This window comes from Acinonyx jubatus, chromosome C1 (assembly GCF_027475565.1).
Source record: "Acinonyx jubatus isolate Ajub_Pintada_27869175 chromosome C1, VMU_Ajub_asm_v1.0, whole genome shotgun sequence".
Lineage (NCBI taxonomy): Eukaryota > Metazoa > Chordata > Mammalia > Carnivora > Felidae > Acinonyx > Acinonyx jubatus.
The window spans coordinates 47,238,464-47,251,390 of NC_069381.1; the positions used below are offsets into that span (position 1 = coordinate 47,238,464).

The 12,927-nt window shown below is 49.4% G+C and overlaps 1 long non-coding RNA gene across 1 annotated transcript in view; it reads left to right on the plus strand.

Annotated features, from left to right (window-relative positions):
• LOC113599334 (uncharacterized) overlaps nt 1-12,331 on the plus strand; it is a 32,345-nt gene extending 20,014 nt beyond the window's left edge. The window contains exon 3 of the long non-coding RNA XR_003420147.2: nt 7,025-12,331. This is a non-coding gene — a long non-coding RNA (uncharacterized LOC113599334). The remainder of the gene's footprint in view (nt 1-7,024) is intronic.
• Nucleotides 12,332-12,927: the final 596 nt, after the last annotated feature.

Here is a 12,927-nt window from a genome sequence, read left to right on the forward strand (position 1 = left end):
ACAGTTCTGACCTTGTGGGGCTGTTGTAAGTCAGGGAAGTTTTTGAGGGCAGGGACTATGTCTACAATCTTCTCTGCACCCAGCCAGAATGAGGTTTGGAAAGAGCTGGCTTTGGACTTAGACGTCCTGTCGACTCTGATTCCAGCACTCCCATACTGGCTGTGTGACCTTGGAGAAATTACTTATGTTTTCCAGGCCTCAGATTCCTCCTCTGAGTACAAGCTCATTATTCCTACCTCGAATGATTGTTAGAAGATGAGGTGGGATATATGAACACCTAGTACAGAGATTAGCACATAGGAGGTATCCATTTCCCTTTTGCCTATCCCAGAGTCTGACATTCAATAATTGGTGACTGAGTTCTTGTTTGATATGTAAAACATCCTTTTCTCTCACACTCCATTTTCTAAATTTTTTTTTAATGTTTATTTATTTTTGAAGGAGAGAGAGACAGAGCATGAGCAGGGGAGGGGCAGAGAGAGGAGGGAGACACAGAATTCAAAGCAGGCTCCAGGCTCTGAGCTGTCAGCACAGAGACCGATGTGGGGCTTGAACTCAGGAGCCATGAGATCATGACCTGAGCTGAAGTCGGACGCTTAACCGACTGAGCCAGCCAGGGGCCCCCTGTCACACTCCATTTTTATTTTTGCCTTTCCAGCCTTTTTATTTCTTCCCCTCACCTTCCCTTCACTTCCTTTTCTTTGTCTTTTTTAATCTGCTCCAATCTACTGTGACTCAAGGCCTCCATCCAGGATTATCTGTCCCCTGGACGATTACAGCAGCCTTCTCCCTGGCCTCCTTGCGTCCATCCGGCCCGCTGCTATTTATCCTTCCACAACCTGCATGGACGTTGCTATCCTTCTGTGATAGCAACCCCCCAGTGACTTCTCATCACACCCAGAGCAGTCACCCCCCACACCCTGGATAGTCACCCCCAGTGACTTCTCATCACACCCAGAGCAGTCTGAGGCTCTCACCATGGCCTGTCCCGGAAAATTCTTCGGACCTGTCTTCCTCATGCCCTGTCTCAATTCCCCCTGCTCCAGCCTCGAAGGTCTCCTAGCCTTACTGGAACTTTTCAAGCACATTCTACCTTTGGCTCTTTTATACCTGCAGTTCCCTCCTCTGCCAAGTATCTGTAGATTTCACTCTTACTTCATCTGGCTTCTGCCCACATGTCCCCTTATCAGAAAGGCCCTCTTTGATGATCTGCATGAAATGGCACCCCCAGCCTCTCCCACTTCCCCACTGCATTTTCCTTCTCACTTCCCAGTGAGATATTATATATTTATTTACTTTTTACGGTCTCTCCCCCCCGCCAGTAGAATGAGAGCTTTGTACGAATAGATTTTGTTTATTTTCCCCCTGTTTCTATTTTTTAAATTGTATTATAGTTGACATATGATGTCATATCAGTTTCAGGTACATAACATAGTGAATCTACAATTATATACATTATGAAATGTCCGGGTTGCCTGGGTGGCTCAGTCAGTTAAGCATCTGACTCTTGGTTTCGACTCAGGTCATGATCTCACTGTTCGTGAGTTCGAGCCCCACACCGGGCTCCTTGCTGACAGTGCAGAGCCTGCTTGGCTCTCTCTCTCTCTCTCTCTCTCTCTGTCCCAACCTCCCTCTCAAAATAAATAAATGAACTTTTAAAAAAAAAAGGAAATGTTCACTACAATAAGCGTAGTTACCACCTGTCACCCACCCTACAATGTTATTACAATAGGATGGTTTTCTGCTGTGTCCTCGGAGCCCGAAATACAGTAAGTGCTCAGTAAAGAGTTGCTGGGTACAGGGGTGCCTGGGTAGCGCAGTCGGTTAAGCGTCGGACTTCAGCTCAGGTCACGATCTCGCGGTCCGTGAGTTTGAGCCCCGCGTCGGGCTCTGGGCTGATGGCTCGGAGCCTGGAGCCTGTTTCCGATTCTGTGTCTCCCTCTCTCTCTGCCCCTCCCCCGTTCATGCTCTGTCTCTCTCTGTCCCCCCCCCAAAAAAAAAAAAACGTTGAAAAAAAAGAGTTGCTGGGTACACGAATCCGTGTGACCTCTCCCTGAAATGTCAGGGAAGAGCCTGCATCAATGCTACAGGTGATGCCAGGCCTGGATGGCTCATTGACTAGCGTTTATCTTCCCTAGACTGAAGTGATCAGCATCGAGGAGGAGGAATTAGGGGCCCACTCCCTTCACCCATGTGCGCCCAGGACCAATGCCCTTTCATGTGTGGCAGTGGCGTGCCTGTGTTCACACTTGCACTTCATGCCATACTTGCTGGGCTGTCTGGAATTCCCATGGCAGCTTCACAATATGATTAATCTTGCTCATACAGATGCATACCGATCCCAGATAAGGATCACTCAAGGTTTAAATCTGTCACTGCCACAACAGATGGGAAGTTAGAGGTAGGAGACCGGCTTGTTCCCAGACTATGAAAGCAAACACACAAAATCTGCTAACCGAAACACTTTCCTCCACTGGTCTCTCCCTTCCTTTCCTTCCCCCTGTCCTGATTCTGTTCCTGTCACACAGTGTGGCAGCTTAGTGAAGTGACAACCTGCACTGAGAGCTCAGGGCTCCAGACCCAACACCCACAGTGAGATCACTGGGAGATCTCAAGCAGGTTACGCCATCTCCCTGAGCCTCAGTTCCCTCTTCTCTAAGATGGGCCTTGAGAACGTACTCAAGAATACTTGCGGAGTGGGAGACGACTAAATGTGACCCCAGGGAGAGTGGCTAGCTCGTGGTGAGCACACACAGATGCTGGTGCATTCCACGCTGGCTCACTTACATGACCGTGGGCTTTGGGTCACGTTGCCTTCGCTTTGGTCAACCTTTAGAATGGGCAACCCAGCTGAAAATACAGGCAAGGCCTTTCAGATGCAGTACCTTGTAAGGTTTACTCTTTGCATGGCGAGGTTTCTGAAGACTCTGGGTGGGTGGGTGGGACATCACAGCCGTGAGAGGCACCGTTGCTGCTCATATTAGTTTCCTAGGGCTGCTGTAACAAATGCCACAGCATTGCGTGGCTTCAAACAAAAGACGTTTATTCTCACACAAAAAAGGTGTCTCCGTGTCTCAGATCTCCGTCTCCTCTCTGTTATAAGGACAGTAGTCATAGGATTTAGGGCCCATCCTAAATCCAGAATGACCTCATCTTGAGATCCTTTTTTTTTTTATTAAAAAAAAAAACACCCACAATTAATTTTTTTTTTTTTTTATTTTAGAGGGAGAGAGAAAGAGCACAAGCAGGGGAGAGGGGCAGAGGGAGAGAGAGAGAATCCTAAGCCGGCTCCATGCTCAGTGCACGGCACTATCTCACGACCCTGGGATCCTGACCTGAGCCAAAATCAAAAGCAGGACGCTTAACCGAATGAGCCACTCAGGTGCCCCTTGAGATCTTGAATTATATCTGCAAAGACCCTATTTCCAAGTACCGAGTGTTGGATATATCTTTTTGGAGGATACAATTCAACCGACTACAGTGCCCCCCGCCAAGAATATCAGATTGGGCAAAGGGGCAGAACACCAGAGTTTCAAGTAAAGAGTAAAACAAACCCTATTGGAAGGCGGGTAGGGATTGATTCATTCATTCTTTGACCCAGAAACACCTGCTGAGTCTCTGCTGAGCTGGGTGCTGGGAAGTAGGAATTATGAAGCACAGTCCCTGCCTTCAAGGAGTTTACAGACTGGTAGCGGCCGACAGAGGAACAGGCACTTCCAGCTCAGAATGGTCGGGCTATGCGGGAGGTTGGGCCCCGATGCTGTGAGGCTTAGCAGGTCTGGCTCGGGAGACTTCTGGAGGAAGGGTTGCCACACCTGAGGCCTGAGGGAGGAGGGAGGAGGGAAGAGTTCTGGGAAGAAGGAACAGAGGAGAGAAAGCCTGGCTTCTGTGGGTTCTGCACAAAGTAGGGGCTGGTGGGCTGGAGAGGCAGGCAAGGGATCAGATTGTATAGGGTGCTTTGAAAAATAAAAATTAGAGGGGCGCAGGGGTGGCTCAGTCGGTTAAGCGTCTGACTCTTGGTTTTGGCTCAGATTATGATCTCACGGTTTCCTGAGTTCAAGCCCTGAGTTGGGCTCTGCACTGCCAGCACAGAGCCTGCTTGAGATCCTGCCCCTCCACCACTCACGCTGTCTCTGTCTCTCTCAAAATAAATAAATAAACTTAAAAAAATTTTTTTAAGGGACGCCTGGGTGGCTCAGCCTGTTAAGCATCTGACTTCGGCACAGGTCACGATCTCGCAGTTCGTGGGTTCGAGCCCCTCATTGGGCTGTGCGCTGACAGCTCAGAGCCTGGAGCCTGCTTCCGATTCTGTGTCTCCCTGTCTCTCTACTCCTCCCCATTCATGCTCTCTCTCTCTCTCTCTCTCTCTCTCTCTCTCTCTCAAATATAAATCAGCATTCAGAGAAATTTTAAAAAATTAAAAACATTTTTCAATAAAAATTAGAAAAAGGCTTTAGTGAAAAGTGATGTGCCAATAGATTTGAAAATTGTATTTATTATGTTGTATCTTTTTAAAAGAACTATAGCATAAACGCAGATCACAAGTACAGCTTGAATAAGTGAGCAGCTCCATGTCGCTTAGGTGTATGGATTGTCAGGGTTGGGCCAGGATAGAGGAGAGTCTGTGATGGGCCCAGGGCTCAGAATTCCATTTTTGTCCTATGGGTAAACGGCCCCCATAATGGGAAGAACCTGGGATCTGGAGTAGGCAGGCTCAGTTTTGAGCCCCATATCTGGTATTTCCTTGATTGCAGGCAAATGGCTATGCTTCTGTTATCCTCAGTTTTACCATCTGTAGAATGGGCTTAACAGCATCTGCCTCACCAAGATGGTGTAAAGATTGAAATGAGACAAAGCTGGGGAAAGTGTCATGCAAGATAGTTGCTAATGGGATCCTCAGATTCTAACCTGTCTCAGGTCTGGACTGCTTCACTTGACCTTCCTTTTCCAGTTTGTCACATAAAAGAGAAGGAGAGGAGGGGGCAAATTTCTATGTTTGCAGTGCCTTTTTGTTTGTTTCCCGTTCCAAAATAACATACCCTAATCTGGACTGTCACTCTTGTGCCATTCTTTGTCCCTGTCCTTCCTGCTCACTGCTGGCCATCCCATCTAACCAGGCTCAAACGAGGCAGGGAAGGAGGGCAGGGGTTGGGGAAGAGGTTTGAGGGTAGAGATGAATTCGATTCTCTTCTCCCAGCCTTCAGTGAGGACCTGCTATCCCCAGCTGTGTGCTGGGCACTGGGGATTGTGAGTGGCTTGTGGCGGGAGATGTAGGAGGGAAGCATGGCATTCACACTCGGATGGTGGGCTGGCTTATTTGCAGAGGCAAAACGCAAAGAGGTCCTATGACAGAGCAAAGCTAGCTAAGGTCAAAGCCTTCCTGTTAAGAGGCAAAAAGCCCCCAAAGGAATTGAGAAACAGATGAGGCCAGTTTATTGGGTAAAACACCATAAAGAAAGTGAGCTCAGTGCTAGACTCCCCTCTCTCCTCCCATATCAGATTCTTGGCATTTTTGCAACAACTATCTTTAAGCATTCTCGACCATTCTTTTACAGACATTGTCTTATATGATCCTTGCGAGAAGCCCCAAGGCTAAGTATTGTAATTACCATCTTTTGCGACTGGCGCTTCCAAGGACTTGCTCCCAATCTGACCACTGTTAAAGGAAGGAACCGACTTTGGACCCACGTTCATCAGGCTCCAGAGCTCCCGCTGTCTCCCCTCAGCTCCCCTGTTTTGCTGAATGTATGTGGAGGGGAGCCCCGTGTTTCATCAGGGTGCATCACATCGCGTGCGTTTTTAGTATTTGTGTGCATATGTCAAAAAACCGGCATGCTGATGTGCCTTCCCACTGAGTTGTCCTCACTGCCTTTTGAGAGGCTAAATGCATTTTTGCTGGCAAGGCCCGGCTCAAGGAGAACAGGAAAGGAAGCATACAAGCCCTCTGTGTGGGAAGCCGGTCACACGGGCGAGGGTTGGTCCTTGAACAAACGATTGGGAAATGGCTCTGTTTAGCCCTGGTGGAACTTTACTTCACTGGGGGCTCCTGGGTTTTTCCATGACTATTTTATTTCCAAAGCACAATTCATTCTCTATTCTTGAAAAAAAAAAAAAAGGAAGTAATATTTGGGTAGCACCCACTTGGTGCCAGGCATGGTGCTGGGTGCTTTACATCTGTAACATCACTTTAAATCCCTGCAAACCCTGCCAAGGGGGCACCGTGGGCACCATTGTTCGGCCCAGGAGACAGATTTAGGAAGGTGCAGCTGTTTGCTCAAGATCACCCTGCTGGTGTGGAGCAAGCTGGGGCTCCTGCCCAGCGCTGTCCAAACAGCAGGCCATGCTGGCATTTTTATTTTATTTTATTTTATTTTATTTTATTTTATTTTATTTTATTTTATTTTATTTTTGATTTTATTGTTTTACTTTACTTTTATTTTATTTTTATTATTTTACTTTACGTTTATTTTATTTTTAATTTTATTATTTTACTTTACGTTTATTTTATTTTTAATTTTATTATTTTACTTTACTTTTTATTATTTATTTTATTTTATTGTTTATTTATTTTGGGAGAGAGAGAGCACGCGTGCGAGGGTGCACATATGCCTAAGCAGCCCAAGCAGGGGAGGGACCAATAGAGAGGGAGCTGTCAGTGCAGAGCCCGATGTGGGGCTCAATCCCCCCAACCTGTGAGATCATGACCTGAGGGAAAATCAAGAGTCAGGCACTTAACCCACTGAGCCACCCAGGCACCCCCACCCTGGCATTTTAAAGTTATCGGTAAGACATTTCATTTTTCAATTAAGTTGTAAATTATCTTTACTAATTCATGACCCAGGATGCTGGCATACTGACTCCACCCCTGCTCTTTTAGAAAAAGTAATGCTTTATCTTTTCATTCCTGAGTAACTGAAGTGTTTTGACCCAGAGATAAAAATCTTCGAGTCAGGTCACTTGAGGGTAGAACGTGGCTACTCTCACTCATTTGGCTTTTTTTTTTTTTTCTTCTTTTTCTCCTAAGGCATCTGGCCTCCTTTGAAGACCTTTCTCTGTTATCACCACAGTACTTGGCTCCTGAGGTGGCGCTGGCCATGAAGGTACGGGCTGGACCTATAGTGTGGATGAGCCTATGGTCAGAGAAGCCTCTGTGCTCAGCATCCAGAAGGGCCTCTGAGATTTCAGACGGGCTCAAATAGTCTCCAAGACCAAAGGCCCTGGCTCCCTACTTGCACAGTGTCACCACAGCAGGTAGAAAGAAGTCCTCGGTGCCATTGGAGAACATTTGGCCTCTGAGACGAGCAGTGGGGCCACCAGCCCTTTTAAGGGCTGACGATTTTGAATACCTGAATGGTCTCGGGTTTTGCACTGGGCAGACAGATTGACCAAACCTTCAGAAGTGGAATGAATGATAAAGAAGAAGGTCTTTGCAACCTTAGGGCCAGTTCTTTTCAAAACTCTCTCTCTTTTTTTTTAAGTTTATTTATTTATTTGGAGAGAGAGAGAGAGAAAGAGAGAGAGAAAGCCCAAGCAGGGGAGGGGCAGAGAGAGAGAGAGAGAGAGAGAGAGAGAGAGAGAGAGAGAGAGAATCCCAAGCAGACTCTGCACTGTCAGTGCAGAGCCCGACGGACGTGGGGCTCAAACTCACCAGCCATGAGATCATGACCTGAACCGAAACCGAGAGCCTGACACTTAACCAACTGAACCACCCAAAACTCTTTTAAGGTTCATAAAAGCAGGGAGCAAACAGGCGGAGAGGCTGGGGGAGAGTGGGCTCTTAACATGGCTGTGGTGGAGAAAGCCTAGGCTCTGGCTGTGTGACCTTGGGTACACTCCACTTCCCCTCTGAGCCCCAGTTTTCTCTTGTGGTGTTTGGCAGTGGCAATGCTCTTTCTTCCTTGCTCCTGTCCCCAGATGGTGGTCGTGATGATTAAATGGGAATATGTTTCTGCTGTTGGAGCAGGGTCCCAACACAGAGAAGGTTACTTGGGCAAAAGTCAGGAGACTTGGATCGTACTTCAGAGTCTTCTCTGAACTCTGTATCTCCTTTCCCTGGGCCTCCCTTTCTGCAAAAGGAGGGGATTAGAGTAGGTATTTTTTTTTCCCTCTGTGGTCTCTTTTGACTGTAACATGCCATGAGCCTATCTCTCTAAGTGGAGGGCATGTGGCAATTTTAAGGGATGAATGGATCTTGTAATATTTAGCCATTCAGCCATCCAACAAATATTTAATAATGGCTTACCATATGTCAGGTGATGGGGACAGAGGGACACAGCAGAGGTAGTGCCTGCCCTCTCGGACCTTCCAGTCTGGTGTAGATGCCTCGGTTGAACTCCCTCATCTCAGATAGTTAAAGGGACGGGGCGCCCAGGGAAACACTGTTAGCTGAAAGAACGATGTCAGTCATGTAATAGATGCTCAAATATTCATTGAACATCTTGCATAAATAAGTCAATGCAAGCACCTTAAGGAAGCTCTTGGGGTGACCTTAGAGTTGGGGAACAGTTTCTAGGAGTCAGGAAAGGTCGTGGGAGCTCTGGCCAAGGGTGTGTGTAATTGCTAAAGAGTTTGTTTATTGAGACACCTGAGAATGAGGGATCTGCTCCTACCTGCCCGATTCTCAAGGGGGCCATTACTGGGAACAAGGAACAATGACTGCTTCCCATGCCTTGTGTTTTCCCCAGAGGAGGAGCCAGTACCGATGCCGGAACCACAGGGGAGAAGAGAAGAGTGGCCAGAGAAAGGTGCCAGTGTTTGTATGACACTTGGGCCAAGTCCAGAGGACCATGAAAAATTATGGAGTCTCATCTGTGTCCCATCACGAGAGAAAAGGGGGCCCATTTGGGGTGCAAGGGCCACATGAGGGTTGGCTCCAGGATCATGGCCAAGAGGCTGCCTGAGGAGGCGGAAAGAAGTCGGGCTTAGGAGTTGGAGACTGATTTGGGTTTGAAGGCTGTGGGACCCTGGGCAAATCACTTAACCTCTCTGAACCAGCTTCCTAATCTTTTAAATAGACATCACAAAGTTGACCTAAGAGGTTATGAGGTATAATACGTCTCAGGCAACTATAGTCAGGACCTGGGACTAACTGTACTCTTGATGATTGGTGTTTATAATTATTACATTATCAGGACTCGGGTCCTGATTCTGTGCCATATTGAAAACCAGTGCTAGGAACAACTTCGAGGAGAAATATTAGAAGGTTGTATTATCTTTAATATAAGTGACATGGTGACTCAAGACTGAGTGGATTTACAGGGACTTAGCTCTAGCTTAACTCATCTCGTAACCAGCTGTCTGACCTTAGATAGACAGTTTTGCCCTCTTTGAGACCTGGTTTTCTCCTCTGTGAAATGGGAATAATTTTCACGCTCAACTTTTTCTCATCCATCCATTCAACATTTATTTAATGCCTGTTATAAGCCACACTATGCTTGGTGCTGAGGACAGAGGAACAAAGCATAGTCCCTGTCCCTAAGGAGCTCACCATCTAGTGGGACAGACCATTAAACAAATATTTCCAATAGAGTATAGACAAGGCTGGCCCTGTCTGAATGGACAAGGAAGGCTTCCTGGAGAAGGTGCCATCTAAAGCTGAGAGCCGAAGGATAATAGCATTTAGCCAAATAAAAGTAGGAAAGGAAGCGGAGAGTTAGGAAAGGCACTCCAGGAAGAAGGAACTGCATGTGCAAAGGCTAGGAGGCAAATGGGTGCAGCAGATGTGATAATGTGGCTGGCTGAGTATGCCTTGCTGCAGTGTGGACTTTGTGTGAAGGCAGTGGGAGACCACTGAGAGATTTTTAAGTGAGGGAGGTGGAATAACATGGTCACATTTGCATTTTTAAAAAGAACACTCAAGGTTATATGTGCATATGTCAAGTTCCATTATGGAGAGCAGTTGTGGTAAGTTGATCCTTCCTGATCTCCTTCCTCCTCCTTTCCCTGCCCACATAAAGTGAAATAACCCACATGAGCATGTCTGCTGTAGTGTGTGGCACATAGTAGGTGTTCAGTTAGCATATATTATTCCCCTTTTTAAAGCAGTCCTTGAAAAAGAAATCCCCTGGCATGGAATGCATGTTGGGACAAAAATGCTGAGGGTGCGGCTGTTTGTATTTTCTGGCTGCCGTTTCAGTATAGCTGATAGGATTTAGGTCAAAGGAAGTTCCCCAGACAGCTCAGTCTCAGCCAGTCATCTGGGGTTTCAGGGAGGGCAGGTGAAGGTCATAGTATCTCTCCTATTGCCGGAGGCCATTTGTCCTCAGGGTCCTAATCTTGAAAACGTACCAGACCTGGGCAATCCTGTTAATTTGTTCAAGATAGCTTACTCGTCTGTAAAATGGGTACGAAGTTACCCGTGCCATGCCACACAAGATGTTGTCAAGAGGATCAGAAGAAAATGTGAACCACAACAAAATAACGCAATAGATTCCATTCACTGATACCTACCTTAGGCTGGGCTTTGTTCTTATGAAGCCAGTATTATCATTAGCCCTATTTCACAGGTAAAGAAACCCAAGTTCAGAGAAATTATGCAAATCACCCAGGGTAAAGTAAGTGGCTGTAGCCAGAGCCCTGGCATTTTAACCACAACACCATGACATCCACGACCTGCTGCCCCTTGAAAACTACCAACTGTGCCCTGAGCTCTTAAGCATGATTCAGGCACCCCAGAAACGCACGCAGAAAGGCGGAAGAAGGAAGGAAAGGGGCAGTGTTTGAAGTCTGAGAAAGTCTTTCCTCAGGCCTCCCACCTTCACCCCCAGCCAATTTTGGGTCCTCTCCCAGATGCATTCCAGGAAATGGTTCCCTGCCCGCAGCTAAAGTGACCTGTTACTTGCCTGAAGCCTCCCCGGTCTGGGACCGGGTGAGGGCAGGAACTGTCTCCGGGTCATGGTGTTCTCCCCAGGGCCTAGTACAGTGCCTAGCACTCAGTAACTACTTGTGAATAGATTCCTTCTGTCACTTCCCCGGCTTTACTGCTCAAGCCTTCCTCTTGGCCAAGAGGTCTAAAGCAAAGGAGCTGAGGCTTTGGGAAGAAGGCCTTATAGATCCTTGGACATATGCTGATGCAGGGCCACCCAGAGGTCAGTGTGCCAGGCTTGGATCAAGCCTGACATCAGCCCCCCCACACCCTCTGACAGCAGGAGGGACCCAGAAGGCTAGGGTAGCCCACCACATCCTGCCCACCCTCTCCATGGGACTTGATGCTGGAGGGCTGGCACAGAGCACAGGGTCCAGGTGTCCCATGAGGAACCCTAAGGGCTTGCCTAGTGGACCCGGACGCCCAAGTCTCTGTACGTGCTGGGTGGCTTGAGCTGGGCTCCTCTGGCTGACGGTTGGTCAACACATCGCATGAGAACCAGAACAGTCCTCAGGCACATTGAGCAACCAGCTTCCCTTGCTCGCCCCCGGCAGGAGCTGGGCCAGGGAAAGTGAAGAAAGCTGTTCTGAGCCTCCCCCGGGTGGGCGTGGGCGGGGCCCTGCCGGGATAGGGGCGGCTGGACCGGTTTCAATTGCTCCGGGACCGGATGCAGCCCGGTGACGACTCGGGCGGAGACAGGAGAAATGCGCGCCCAGGGCGCACCTGTAGGTCTTCCAGGGCGACGCTAGCTTTGGCAATGTTACGGCTAGGGGCTCTGGGTCAGCGGTCACCGGGAGTGCGACTTCCGGCTGCTAAATCAGGCGAGCGGGAGGGGCAGCGGCGAATCAGCTGACAGGTACAACTGGAGGAGGCTTTGGGCCTCCCGTTTGCCTGGAAAGGAACAGGAGGGAAGGGGCGGCTCCCAGAAACGGCCGGGTGACCGAGCTGCTCCACTGACGTCGCAAGCGCGCATTTTGTGCCTTACCCCTGGGCCACCCCCGCAGCACGTTTGGGTGGGACGAGCCTGGCCAGAGTTGTGTTTGCTTCCCGGCTGTCCCACCTACAGGCTTTTTGTGTTCTGGGGCCAGTTGACTCCGCTTTTCGGAGCCGAAGTTTCCCCAGGTGAAACATGGGAACACCAAGCTCAAAGCGTGGTGGGAGAGGTCTGTGAGAGGACACAGAACAGTGCCCAGCGAGTCGTGGGTGCTCAGACGGCGGGGTTCCCTCTCCCTTCCTTGCTCAGGATCCAGCTTCCACTGCTCGCCCGACCCGAGGTCGCGCCACACAGGAGATCCTAGACAGTGGGGTCTCGGCGGCGGGAGGTCTGGCTTGGCCATCACTCATTTGAGCCTCTGTCGGCCGAACTACCCAGTGGGACGGGGCGTGTGGGCTGATTCCGAAGGCCGCCTTTGGGTCGTGTTCCTGGGATCCATTTTAACGCGCTCTTTCATTCGCGTGTTGATTTATTCACAGATTCCTATCAGAAGGCCTCCCCTGGCGACGGTCCCAGCCCGCCAGCGTTTCGTCCGTACACAGCCAGCCTCCACCGGCTGCTTTCTGTGTAAATACAGCCAGGCCTTCCGCCTGCAGGTCGCCGCGGGTCCCGCGGGCAGAGCCGGCGGGCGGGCGGGGGGCGGCTCCGGTGCCACCGCGCGGCGCGGGCCTGGCAGGTCGGGGAGTGGGCGCGCCCAGCACTGGCGCAGAGAGGGGCGCTGGGGGCCGCCAGGCGGAGCCGAGGGCAGAAGCCCCGGGGCCTAGACCTTCGGAGTCCCCGCCCATTAGCGCCCGCATCCACTGACAAATACCAACCCTGCCGGGGGGGTGGGGAGATGGGGGGTATTCTCCCCATTTTAAAGACGGGAGACTGAGGCTCAGCACGTTTAAATGGCTTGACCAGGGTCCACAGGCGAAAAACGGCCGAACAAGAAACCCTAACCGAACACATCTGGTTGCAAAACCCAGTCTTTTCTATATCCCACCTGTCATCCGTGAGCTCCTAAAGGTCTTAACGGTAAAGAATAGAAAATAACCACAACGAACCCGATCAACAGCCGAGTGGGAGT